We start from the raw sequence: 14,142 nt of genomic DNA on the forward strand, positions 1-14,142 counted from the left end.
CATCTGTAAGCGAACTGAAAACCTAACTTAGGAATTTGCCCTTATAACAAATAGCTGAGTCCCATCCAATCACAATAGCCAAGTTCAGTCAATTGCAGGTAGCCAACTATTCAAATCATGTTAAAATAAGGCAAATGTCAAGTTGGAACCAATCCAGCTCTCTCTGGACCACATTTCTGTTTTCTGTGCTACACTTCCCCTTTCCTGCCCATAAATGCTTTTCAGATCACGTTGCGGTGGGAGGCTCTTTCATCTACACTGGTCCCAAGGACTGACCAATTCAGGAGTCTTTCTTGTTCAACTAGACTGCTAACTTTGATTTGTCCAAGTAGTCCAAATAGCTTTCAATAGCACCAATCTAAACACTGACTTCTTAAAAAAAAAAAAAAAACTCAATGGAATCATTAATGACATTTTTCAAATTTATCCACACAAATGACCTACATGATTTGAGCTTTTTATTTTGGGTAATTTTCCTAGAACTACATGAATTAATTAGAGAAACATTAATTTGTAAGGCTCAGAAGTATAACAGTTTAAAAAGCAAACTGTAAAACTTCAGTTAAATTAAAATTTTTAAGTTGGGCTACAGCATAGCTCAATAATGAACCTCTCTTTGTTTACTACCATCCTTTATGTGTTTCCCTACTGTGAAAGTTCACTACTGTTTCACTACTGTGAAAGTTCTCACTCAATGAATGTCACCAAGGCCACCTTCAAGTCTGACCAGGCACAGAACTAAGATGCCTAGATCCTAAGGATTAATATGGCTGTGATGGGGCACCGAACTTTCATAAATTATCTCTGGATGTTCAGTGACTTCCGGTGTGACTTATTGAGGGTTTTCTGCTCTCACTAGAATCAGGTAGGTTTGTAGTATAACTGTCATACTGCTTTACACATGCGGCTTATAGAAAATTCTTCCAGGAGCCATGTAACACATGTAAGACTGCTTTCAGTTTGCATTTCTCTACTATCAGATTTGATTACAGGAACATACACTGAGTATGGGACAATTTATAAGGGGCTGAACATCAGACCTGGCTATCAGTGCCTTGGCAAAATTTGCATTTTAAAAAAACTAATGCAGAGGCAGAGCCAGATGGTAGCTGAGTAAGACATTCCAGTGATCATCTCACCACAGAGACACTGATTTAAAAGTTATTCAAAACCAAGCCACCCTCAGAAGAGCTAAGGAATCCAGGAGAGACCAGAAAGAAGCAGCAGCACTGGGAAGAAGTCAAGAAGAGATGCCCTTGTCACCCCTCTAAGAGCTCTCCAGCTCCAAGCCACAGAGGTTGGAGAGAGTCCACACCTCTTATTTGGCACAGGGAGAAGGAATTAAGCACAGAATACAGCCTTGAAAACCGGTACCAGACCCACTATTATAAAACCTGGGGTTGGACAGGGCCCCATGCCTGCTGCCTCCAAGTCCGCACCTGCAGACTGAGCCTGAAGTTACTTGGTCAAGGGCCAAAGGCACAGCCTTCGCCTCCCCACCATCAAACTCTGAGACAAGATTCCAGCTACTAGGTACTAGGACAGGAAAATCAGCACAGGACTTGGCCTTTCGACTCTGTGTTGGGCCTGCCACAACGACACCCAGCATCAGAGAAAGCCCAAAAGCCACTGTGCCCAAGCCAGTGCTCACAGATGGAGCTTCTGGTAGTTTCATCTGATCAACACACCAGCTGCTGATCCAGACAAACCAAGCAGGGATGCCCTGTAGTGCTCAAACAGCGACAACAGAGCGAGACTTTCCGTAGACCCCAACCTAGGAAGCCACCTAGTGCCGAAATAGGAGAACTGTCCACAGCTTCAGAGATATTGAGCAGGCCTCTTAGAAGTGTTGGAAGACAGGCAGAGACAAAGCCAGATTACAAAGATTGGGGAAAAATTGCAAATGCTTTGATGGACACACAGTGTCATATGCCAACAAACATCAAGATCTTGGAGAGATACATGGCCTCACCACATGAACAAAATGAGGTGTCAGGAACCGATTAGATCCCAACTGATGTATGGAAATTATCAGCTGCAGAATTCAAAATGGCTATCTGAAGGAAACTCAGTGAGTGTCAGGAAAACAAAGAAATAGTTAAGCACTCTAAACATAAACCTAACAGAGATGTGGAAATAATTTGAAAACTCAAAGGTCGTTCAGCTAAAGAGTCTTAAGTGGAAATAAAAACAATAGAAAGTTGGGGCCGGTGCTATGGCATAGCAGGTAAAGCTGCTGCCTGCAGTGCTGGCATCCCATATGGGCCCCGGTTCAGGTCCTGGCTGCTCCATGTCCAATCCAGCTCCCTGTTATGGCCTGGGAAAGCAGTGGAAAATGGCCCAAGTCCTTGGGCCCCTGCACCTGTGGGGGAGACCTGGAAGAAGCTCCTGGCTCGAATCAGCCCAGCTCCATCTGTTGTGGCCATCTGGAAAATGAACCAGTGGATGGAAGACCCCTCTCTCTCTCTGCCTCTGCCTCTCTGTAACTCTGCCTTTCAAATAAATAAATAAATCTTAAAAAAAAAAAAATAGAAGGCAGAATAGATCAAACCGTAGCCAAATCAAACAATAGCAGAACAGATCAGGGCTGGTGCCGCGGCTCAATAGGCTAATCCTCTGCCTTGCAGCGCCAGCACACCAGGTTCTAGTCCCAGTCAGGGCTCCAGATTCTGTCCCGGTTGCCCCTCTTCCAGGCCAGCTCTCTGCTGTGGCCAGGGAGTGCAGTGGAGGATGGCTCAAGTGCTTGGGCCCTGCACCCCATGGGAAACCAGGAGAAGCACCTGGCTCCTGCCTTCAGATCAGCACAGTGCGCCGGCCACAGCATGCCAGCCGCGGCGGCCATTGGAGGGTGAACCAACGGCAAAGGAAGACTTTTCTCTCTGTCTCTCTCACTGTCCACTCTGCCTGTCAAAAAAACAGAACAAAACAAAACAAAAAACAGCTTAAACAGAATACTAAAAACCAAAAGACAAGATATTTGAAAATACAGAGAAAACAAAAGAGAGAAGAGGACTGAATCTTATAGAAACTTTTTCAAATATCTAAGTTACTGGGACCTAAAAGGCCTAAGGTGTAGAACTGTATTCCAAATATCAATAGTAGAAAACGTCCCAAACCTAGACAAAGATACAACTATCCAGATACAGGAATTTCAGAGGTCACCAGAGTCAAATCAACCAATGTACCCCAAGACATATTATAACCAAGCCCTTCAAGGATAAAGACTAAGAGAGGATTCTCAAAGCTGCAAGACAAAAGAAACCAGAACACTTGATCCTGTCCCAATTTGCCTAACCACAGACTTCCTGACCAAAATCTTGCAGGCCAAGAGAGTGGGATGAAACTGTCACAGTACCAAAGGAAAATAACTGCCAACATGGAGCAAAGGTACCCTTTAGATAAGGAGAGATAAGGACATTTCCACACAGACAAAAACTGAGAAAGTCTCACTACTATGTCTGCCCTCTAAGACAGGCTAAAGGAAGTTCTTCAAACTGAAATGAAACAGATGGTCAAAAAGTGAAAAGAAAATATCAGAAGGACAAAACTCACTGAATAAAAATCCTAGGAACAAACGTATGCATTTATAGCCAACTTACCTTTGGCAAACACACTAAGAACACACGTGGAAGATAGGACAATCTTTTCAACAAGTGGTGCCAAGAAAACTGGACATCCACTTGAAGAATGAAACTTGGTTCCTATCTTTCACCATATATAAGAGCTAACAAAGTGAATGAAAGACCTAAATCTGAGACCTGAAACTATGAAACTAACATAGGATAAATGTTTTAGGACATTGGAATGGGCAAGAATGTTTTTGAAACTTACCCCAAAAGAACAGACAAGCAAAAATAGATATGAAATTTCATCAAGCTAAAAGGCTTCACACAGCAAATAAAATGATCAACAGAGTGAAAAGACAAAGTACACAATGGGAGAAAACATTTGTAAACTACACATCTGATAAAGCATTAACAACAAGAATATATAAAAGATTCAACCATGAAGCACAGAAGCAAATGATCCAATTTTTGAAAATAGAAATAAATCTGAATAGACATTTTTCAAAGAAAGACATACAAATGGCCGACAGGTGTATAAAAATCAAAACCGCCAAGAAGGGGCCTGAATTGTGGCACAGATTAGCCCACAGCTTACAAGGCCAACATCCCACATGAGTGCCAGTTCAAATCCCGGCTGCTCCACTTCTGATCCAGCTCCCTGGTAACGGCCTGGGAAAGCAGTAGAAGATGGCCCAACTGCTTGCACCTCTCGCATCCATATGGGAGACCCAGATGAAGCTCCTGGCTCCTGGTTTTGGCCTGGTCCAGTTCTGGCCATTATGGCCATTTGGGAAGTCAACCAGCAGATGGACAATCTCTCTGTCTCTCCCCCTCTCTCTATAACTATGCTTTTCAAATAAGTAAATAAGTGTAAAGAAAAATAAATTTAAAGAAAATGACGTATCACCTCACTACAGCTAGATTAGCTATTGTGAAAAAGACAAAAGATAACAAGTACTGGCAAGAATGTGAAGAAAAGGGAATACTCTCACACTGCTGGAGGGACAGACTCTATGAAAAAAGAGCATGCAAGCTCCTAAAAAAAAAAAAACCCTATAAACTCAAAATAGAACCACCATATGGTCCAGCAATCCCACTACTGGGTATATATACAAGAATAATGAAATCATGCTGAGAGAGACATCTGCACTCCCCTGGTCATTGTAGCACTACTCCAAATAGCCAACTAGTAGAAACAACCTGTGTCCATCAACTGATGGATGCATAGTGAAAATGTGATACATAAACACCATGGAATATAACTCATCCATAATATGGATGCATTAAGTCTTCTCATTGGCAAGAACATGGAAATCATTATGCTAAGTGAACTAAGCCAGGCAAAGAAAGACAAGTACTGCATGAACTCACTCATATGTAGGATCTAGAAAAATTAATCTGATAGAATTTAAGAGTAGAATGATGGAAGTTAGAGAAGAAGTGGTAGGAGGAATGAGAAAATGTTTGTTAACAAATATTATATTGTTAGGAGGAAGAAGTTCTGGTGTTCTATTGTACAGTAGGGTGACTCTCTCTCTCTCTCTCTTTCTCTCTCTCTCTCTCTCTCTCTCACACACACACACACACACACAGCTCGAGAGAGGAATTTTGAAGGTCCTCACCAAAATATGAGATCACAAATGTTTGGAGAAAATGTTTATATTTGTCCTGTATTGAACACTACACTATGAATACATGTGTCGAGACATCACATGGTACCTCATAAACGTTTACAATTGTTATATATCAATTAAAATATTCTAATATAGCTTAGAGCAGAAGTTGACATATTTTCTTATTAGAGGTGCAGTGATCATTTTGAGCTTTGCAAGCAATACTGCCTCTGTTGAAACACTCAACTCTGTCTATGAAAGCAATCATAAATAATATTGAAACAAAAAGGCATAGCTGCACTCTGATAGAATTCACCATCAAACTGGCAATCCAGATGTGACCCATCAGCAGTAATCTGTACACCCCCACCTTAGAAAACCTGTGCCTATACCCTCCAATTTGTATGTGTATCTTATCTCAAATACCTGTGATGAGATAGTACCATCATTCAAACTGAATCCAAATGGTTGCCACTGCAGGACATCATGTTGAATAAAATAAACCAGACACAGAAAAATACTGCATCTTCTCCCTTACATGTGGAAGGTAATGCCTTTTTAAAAAAAATTTTTTTAAATAAAATAAAATAGAAATGTCTGGGTATAGCAGTTCTGCTAAACTACACAGTTTTGTTCAACTTGGTTTCAAATCTCTGTCAAGTTGTTAAGAATTATGTACTACTATAGTTTTAATTATCTGACTGTTTTAAAATTTACTTTATGTGAGTGGCATTGAACATTGTTTCATTTGATTATTGCTTATAGCCCCTGCCTATATTCTTGCTGGACTACAGCCATTTTACTTTTTATCTGTTGAACTCTTTATTTAGTAGAGCATTGAGCTTTGACTATACAACAAATTAAAAATATATTATCTCAAAAATAATAAAATATTAACTTAAAAAATACAGGTGTCTTTTAAGTTAAAAAAAAAACAGGTGTGCAGGTGGCTTGTACAGTTATTCATCACCAAAATACTGTTAGTCAAAATGCTGGCCAGGAACTCTATATCCTGCAATCCCAAGCACTCATATTACCACTTAGCAGTATCATAAACACACAAACCCACACGATTTCATAAGAAAGAAATCATAGAGGGTTAGTATTGAAAAACAAAGGGGTCTAACCTTTCATGTTTAGTAACCAAATTATATATATATATATATTCTGAAGCAATCTAAGAATCTTTTCTTCATATCAAGTTCCTTTTCAGTTTCATGGAAACTTTGAGAAATGAAGCACAGTTATAGACTCGAGACACGGCTGAACTGACGCCGCATGCTGGGCCCTTCCCCTTGGCCCGCTGCGATGAGATGATCTTACATAGAATGTGATTCACATTGGCTGTTGCCGTGAGTCCCAACCTGATGAATTACCATATGAGAGAAAATCTTGGAGAAAGATCCTTGTAAATCCCCACAGAATTTTTATTCAATTTGTGCATTCACTTGTTCCATAATTTTTTTAGAGATAAAGCAAGAGACAAGGCATCTTAGTGGGGTTGTGGTTCACCGGAAGCTACAGTGAAATGAGGGTAAGGAGTGGGGTTCAGGAAGAAGAGCCACACAAACAACTAACAACTCTGAAAAAAAATTAGTGGACACAAAAAGCCCTCTAATCAAGGTGCATGTAGACCAATTTTTCTGACTGTGTATAAAAACAATGCCTTATTCCTTTGCTTTTGCTATAGTAATGAAAAAGGCTTGATCCAGTTCTCAAACATTTTAAATTGCCACTCTCTCCTGTAAATATTCCAACATCTCATTGACGACAGCACCAGAACTTCATCTCCAAAAGTTTCTCCTATCCGTGTGGGATGTTTTATGGTTAGAAGCCCAGTTAACCTGCTCTAGTTCGGTTTCCTGAGATCCAAAACGTCTAACTCACTTAGCTCCTCTGTTTCCAAGTGGGCCAATGCTAATTAAAACTTTAGGGATACACAAAAAAACCACTAGGTATTTCATATCAAAATAGTTACTAGAAACTATTATCCATGGAAAAACATTTCTTCTACATACTTGAGTGACATTTTTGTTTGCTTTCAGTTTATAGCTCTGTTTCAAGTTCCACATGAAAACCTGCTTGTTCCTGCTATTTATACTTTTAAAATATTTATACACCGCAAATATGCACTTAATTCCTTGCCTTGAAACTTGGTTCATATTTTCATAGATATACAGATATTTCTGCAATAAAATGGAATCAAATGACAAGGCACCAACCTGACTCTCTTTTTGTTGATAGGTTCTAAAATCCTTCCTCTCGTTCCAAGAAGAAAGCTTTTAACTCGTTACCAATTTCTAGCCACTAACTCTCATCTTTAGTTCTTCAACCCTTCAAATACCAAGGATCATATACTCTTAAGGCAGTTTGGCAGATTTACAATATGTGAATCCCGAGGGAGTGAAACTTCAGGGAAGTACCAATGCATAAGGGGTTATTCTCAGAAACAGATGAAAGAAATGTCCTCAGATGTTTGGATTTTAGTCTCCTAAAAAGTTGCATTTTGCTAATGAACTAATATATAACAAACCAATGAGGACATTTTTCTGTTGGTTATCACAACACTATACAGTGTTCTCCTAAACTGTGTCTTTTAAATGCATTAACTCCCAGATATGACATTGGCTGAAGTAATAAATGCAAATGCTGCTTACTAAAAATTAACATCAATATGTTGATTTTAGTACCAACATATAATGCTTAGTCCATGTTTTCTAAAATGGAGGATAGTGAAATATATCAGAGAGTAATTCTACCTACAATGGAACAATGTCCCACCAGAATTTTCCCTCAAACATGACATGAATTAACAGAGTTCTGGGATTAGAAGTATTATGTGGACTAAATTTCATAAACAAATCCAATATATATTCATCACTCTTTCCCCAAAATGTTTTTATTGGCTAATTAATGTTTGCAGCTAACAAAATACACAAGAATTTAAGCCAGGTTGTTGAGATTTTATAGTGAGATAAAACTAATTCAATTGTGGTGTTCATGGGTATAACACAGTTACAATTAGATACTCAGATGGAAAGGGGTAGCTGTGTCTGGAGAACCAGTCTCCAAATAATCTGGATTCTGTTACTTCAATTTTTTCATTGTATGTCTACATTACTTTTAATGCTGACAGATTTATTGATTGATGAGGCAAAGCAACAAAAGGAGGTGAGTAGGGAAGAGTCAGAGGGGAGAGTGAGAAAGAGAGACAGAAATCTCCTCCATCCACTGATTCACTTCCCAAATAGGCATTTCTGGGGCTGGGCCAGGCCAAAGGCAGGAGCCTGGAACTCAGTCCAAGTCTCCCAGGTGGGTGGCAGATACCCAAGCACCTGGGCCATCGTCTGCTGCCTCGTAGGTGCATTAGTACTTCTACCAGAGAGGCTGATGTGACTTTGCTCTGCTGCTCCTGAGTCCCCTTCAGACCCATGGGTTGACAGCCGAGTGGGGCCTGAATTGGAAGCCGGATTGGAAGCAGGAAGTAGCCCGGACTCAAATCAAGCAATCCGATGTGGACATTTCCTCACTGTGCCAACAGTGCCCTCCCCTATCATTTCATTTACAAATGACAGTTCTAGTCAGTTGCCACTGTGGTTTACAGGTACCTAAACCCATTTATTACTTTTAATAGCATTTTTGTATATTTGGTTGGATATTATACGTAATTGGTCATATTATTGACAAATAAAGGCAATTTTACTGCTTTTCCAACTAAAGTGCTCTTGGTTCATTTTGTTTCATTTAAACTGGATAAGACCTTGTATGAGTGAGCCCTTCCTTGCTATAACAAAGTACCTAGACAGGCTAACTTTACATAGCAAGGAGATTTATTTGCCTCAGTTTTGGGGGCTGAAAGTTCAAACAGCACTGCCCAAGCTCTTGTAAGGGCTCTGAGGCAGCTGACAGGAGCATGCGGAAGACTACAATCAAATCTCTAAACAGGAAGCTGGAGAGGGGCTGGGTGGGGCCAGGCTCAGGCTCTTACAACAGTGCTGTCTCAAGAACTCACTCAGGTCCCATGAGAAATACTGCCCTTCAGAGGATGCCCCCAAATGACCTCAGAACTAGATTCCCACCTCCTAAAGATTCCATACTCTCTCCCAATGCTGCCACCCTACAGGCCAAGGACCCAGCACATGGACCTTTGGGGTAGGCGGAGGGCAGGCAAACAACACCCAAAGCACAGCAGAGCTCAGTACAGTGTTGACTAGTTGTGGTGAGATTTCACCTCTTTGCCTCCCTGACTATAGAAGGATATGGATATTGGTTATCAGCTCCATAGCCACACGTACGATGATGCTCATAGAGCACCATCATCCAAAACGCTGTGAGCTATATGTGTTTCACAGATGCTTTATTGGATAGGTGATGTCCCCATCAATCCCTAGTTTTTATTTAAAGAAAAAAAGTGTTAAATTTAACCAAATGTTGTTCTCTACACATATTGAGATAATCTTCTGGGTTCTTTTTCTATCTTTAGAAATTTGTGAATTTGACTGATTTGCAGATGTGAAACCAATTTTGCATTTCAAAAATAAATTCAACTTGATCATGGTGTATCACCCTATGTAGATATATCTGAGTTCTTTGCTAAGAAGGTCTGTGCCTATTTTCATAAAGAATGTTCTATAGTTTTCTAATATGTATTTGGCTGTGGCAGAAGGAGAATTCTGGCTTTCCTTGTTTATCCTTTTTTATGTAAATAGGAGCTATAATGATTCTTTTTTATTTCTAATATTAATAGGTTTTTATGTAAATAAGAGCAAAAGTCTACTCCCATATTTTCTTTATCTCCCTAGAGATCTTTAATTATACTGATCTTTTCAAATCATATGTTTTTTAACGTTTATTTAATAAATATAAATTTCCTAAGTATAGCTTTTGGGTTACAGTGGCTTTTCTTCCACATAACTTCCCTCCCACCTGCAACCACCCCATCTCCCACTCCCTCTCCCATCCCATTCACATCAAGATTCATTTTCGATTATCTTTATATACAGAAGATCAATTTAGTATGTATTAAGTAAATATTTCAACAGTTCACACTCACACAGAAACACAAAGTGTAAAGTACTGTTTGATTACTAGTTATACCATTGATTCACACAGTACAACACATTAAGGACAGAGATCCTACATGGGGAGAAAGTGCACAGTAACTCCTGTTGTTGATTTAACAATTGACACTCTTGTTTATGGCGTCAGTAATCACCCTAGGATCTTTTTTTTCCACTTATTCTACACCTCTCATGTCTCTTCACCATGCCAGACTATAGTCAAGCTCTACAGGGTCTTCTTTCCCCACAGCCCGTACCCTTGGCTGTGGTTTCACTGGATAGTAGGTAGGGACAATGGGAATCTCATTCATCCAACCCTAGGATCTTGTCATGAGTTGCCAAGGCTATGGAAGCCTTTTGAGTTCGCCAACTCTGATCTTATTTAGACAAGGTCGTAGTCAAAGTGGAAGTTCTCTCTTCCTTTCAGAGAAAGGTACCTCCTTCTTTGATGGCCCGTTCTTTCTGCTGGGATCTCACTCACAAAGATCTTTCATTTAGGTGTTTTGTTTTGTGGTTGTTTGTGTGTTTTTTTTTTTTTTTTTTTTTTTTTTTTTTTTTTTTTTTTTGCCACACTGTCTTGGCTTTCCATGCCTGAAATACTCTCATGGGCTTTTTAGCCAGATCCAAATGCCTTAAGGGCTGATTCTGAGGCCAGAGTGCTGTTTAGGACATCTGGCATTCTATGGGTCTGCAAAGCATATGATTTTGTTTCATTGATTGCAAATTTATTTTAATTTTCACCCTTTTACTTGGAGTTTAGCTCATTCTTTTTAGCATTTGAAAGAGGGAGCTTAGAGAGTTTGTTTTACACTCCCTTCTGTAACACATTTAAAACTATAAATTTCAGTCACTGCTTTAGTTACATCTCACCAATTTTGCTATGCTTATCTTCAGTCACTTTATTTAAAATATTTCCTAGTTCTACTAGTGATTATTTCATAGAGCTTCTGTAGTGTTAATCCCAAGTGTTAATCACCAAGTATCTGAAAATACTGCGAATATCTTTTGGCTGTTTTTCAATTTCATTTTTGTGATCAGAGAACAAATTATATGATTTCAATCCTCTTATAAATGTTACAGTATTTTAGAACTCAGTACAGAGATTATGTTGGTAATGTGGCATTTGCACTTGAAAAGCATGTATTTATCAATAGAAAAAGCATTTGACAAAATCCAACATGTATTCATGGCAGGAAAATAAACTCTCAATAAAAGTAGCAGTACAGGCCGGCGCTGCGGCTCAATAGGTTAATCCTCCGCCTAGCAGCGCCAGCACACCGGGTTCTAGTCCTGGTCGGGGCACCAGATCCTGTCCCAGTTGCCCCTCTTCCAGGCCAGCTCTCTGCTATGGCCCGGGAGTGCAGTGGAGGATGGCCCAAGTCCTTGGGCCCTGCACCCCATGGGAGACCAGGATAAACACCTGGCTCCTGCCTTTGGATCAGCGCAGTGTGCTAGACGCAGCGTGCTCGCCACGGTGGCCATTGGAGGGTGAACCAACGGCAAAGGAAGACCTTTCTCTCTGTCTGTCTCTCTCACTGTCCACTCTGCCTTTTAAAAAAAATAAAAGTAGCAGTACAAAGGAATTCCTTCAACTTGTTAAAAAAATTATCTAAGGGCAGACATTTGAGTTAGTAGTTAAGCTGCCATACCACATCAGTGTCTGAGTTTGAGTCCTGGCTCAGCTCCCAATTCCAGCTTCTGGTTAATGTGCACCCTGGGAGGCAGAAATAATGCTTCAAGGGACCAAGTTCCTGCCATTCATATGGGAGACGTGGATTGAGCCCCCAGCTCCTGGCTTTGGCTCTGGCAAAACCCTAACCACTGCAAGCAACTGAGCAGAGAACCAGCAGTTAGTACCAAGGAAGAAGAAAATACTTAAGTATAAATACAAAAAATCCCAGCAGCTAATTTTGTGAATATTGACAAATGAATTTCAAAGTTTGTTCAGAGAGGTAAAAATCTCAGGCAACATAATATTGAAAGATAAGAATAAAGTTAAAAGACTGATACTACCTGACTTTAGAGCTTACTGTAAACCTACAGTAATCAAGACAGTAGTGGTGAAGGATAGACAAATAGATCAGTGAAATAAAATAGTGAGTCCCAATACAGACACAAATAAATATAGTCTGCTTGGGGCCAGTGTTGTGGTGTCACAGGTTAAGCCATAGCCTGCAATGCCAACATCCCATATGGGCGCCATTTTGAGTCCCAGCTATTCCACTTCCAATCTAACTCCCTGCTAATGTGTGTAGGAAATAAGCAGAAGATGGCCCAAGTGCTTGGGCTCCTGTACCCAGGTGGGAGACCAGTAAGAAGCTCCTAGCTCCTGACTTCAGCCTGGCTCATTCCCAACTGTTGCAGCCATCTGGGGAGTGAACCAATAGATGGAAGATCTCTCTATCTCCCTCTCTCTAACTCTGTTTCAAGTAAATAAATCATACACATACACACACACACACACACACACACACACATATATAGTCTGCTGACCTTTGGCATTGGAGCAAATCGAATACAATGGAGAAAAGAATCATTTTCAAAAGATGTATTTGTTTATTTGAAAGGCAGAGAGAGAGAGGGAGGTCTTTCATCAGCTGGTTTAATCCCCAGTTGGGTGCAATGGCTGGGGCTGGGCCAGGCCAAAACCAGGAGTGAGGAGTTTCATCTGAGTCTTCCTCATAGGTGGCAGGGGCCCAAGCACTTGGGCCATCTTCTCTGCTTTCCCAGGCACTTAGCAGGCAGCTGGATTTGAAGTAGCAGCCAGGACTCAACCTGGCACCCATTGGGATGCTGGCATCACAGGCAGTAGCTTTACCCACTATGCCAAAAAGGAGTGTTTTCAAAAAATGCTATTAGCACAAGTAGACATCCACATATAATAAAAAATGAATCTAACACATACCTCGTACCCTTCACAGAAACTGACTTTTAAAATGGACCATAGGCCTGAATGTTAAACACAAAACTGTAACCCCCCTGGAAGATAACAGGAGAAAATCTATGATGGCCTGAGTTTGCTGTGACTTGAATATAACACCAAGCTCAACTTCATTGAAATTCAAAGTCTCTGCTTTCTGAACGAGTTCAAATAGAATGAAGAGACAAGCCACAGGGTACAAGAAAATATTTTCTAAAGACATAGATAAAGGATTGCTATACAAAATATACCAAGAACTAAACACTAAGAAAATAAACAATTTAATTAAAAGATGGAGCAAAGGTCTTTAGAAACATCTCAGCAACATAGATACACAAATGGCAAAGCAATGCAAAGTTGCCCCACATCGTACGTCATTGGGGAAATGCAACCAAAACAATGAGACATTACTACACACCTGTGAGAATGGCCAAAATTCAGGATACTGACAACACTGAACGACAACAAGGAAGCGAAGCAACAGAAAATTTCATCCATTGCTGGAGGGAATGAACACTGGTACCCAATTTGGAAGTGTCTGGCCATTTCTTATAAAACTAAACATAGTCTCACCATACAACTCCACAGTCGCTCTCCTTCATACTTACATGAAGGAGTTAGGCACGTAAGAGTGTCACAAGTACTGGTGGAAGCTTTATGCATACTTGTCAAAACCTGTAACCAACCAAGATATCCCTTGGTGAAGGAGCAGAGAGCTAAACCAGGAGACTTCCAGACAATGCACTGTTAAGCAGCACTACAAGTAAATGAGCTATCAAGCCACAAAGAGACACATGGAAAACTTTAATGCATATTGTTGGTAATATATGAAGCAACTAAAGGCAGGGGTGGGGGACCCTTCCAAACTTATTCAAAGAGGCCAGCACCACCTTAATCCCATAATCAGAAGTGCAACAAAAAAAGAGAATTATACACCAATATCTCTCTTGTACACAGATGCAAAAATCCTCAGCGAAGTACTA

At 40.3% G+C, this 14,142-nt stretch overlaps 1 protein-coding gene across 1 annotated transcript in view; it reads right to left on the bottom strand.

Moving 5' to 3' along the window:
* Positions 1-14,142, bottom strand: part of LOC149121687 (uncharacterized) — a 117,035-nt gene that overhangs the window by 101,783 nt on the left and 1,110 nt on the right. The window lies entirely within an intron of this gene.

The sequence above is a fragment of the Oryctolagus cuniculus genome, chromosome 16 (genome assembly GCF_051225735.1).
Source record: "Oryctolagus cuniculus isolate XC-2025 breed Fujian yellow rabbit chromosome 16, ASM5122573v1, whole genome shotgun sequence".
NCBI lineage: Eukaryota > Metazoa > Chordata > Mammalia > Lagomorpha > Leporidae > Oryctolagus > Oryctolagus cuniculus.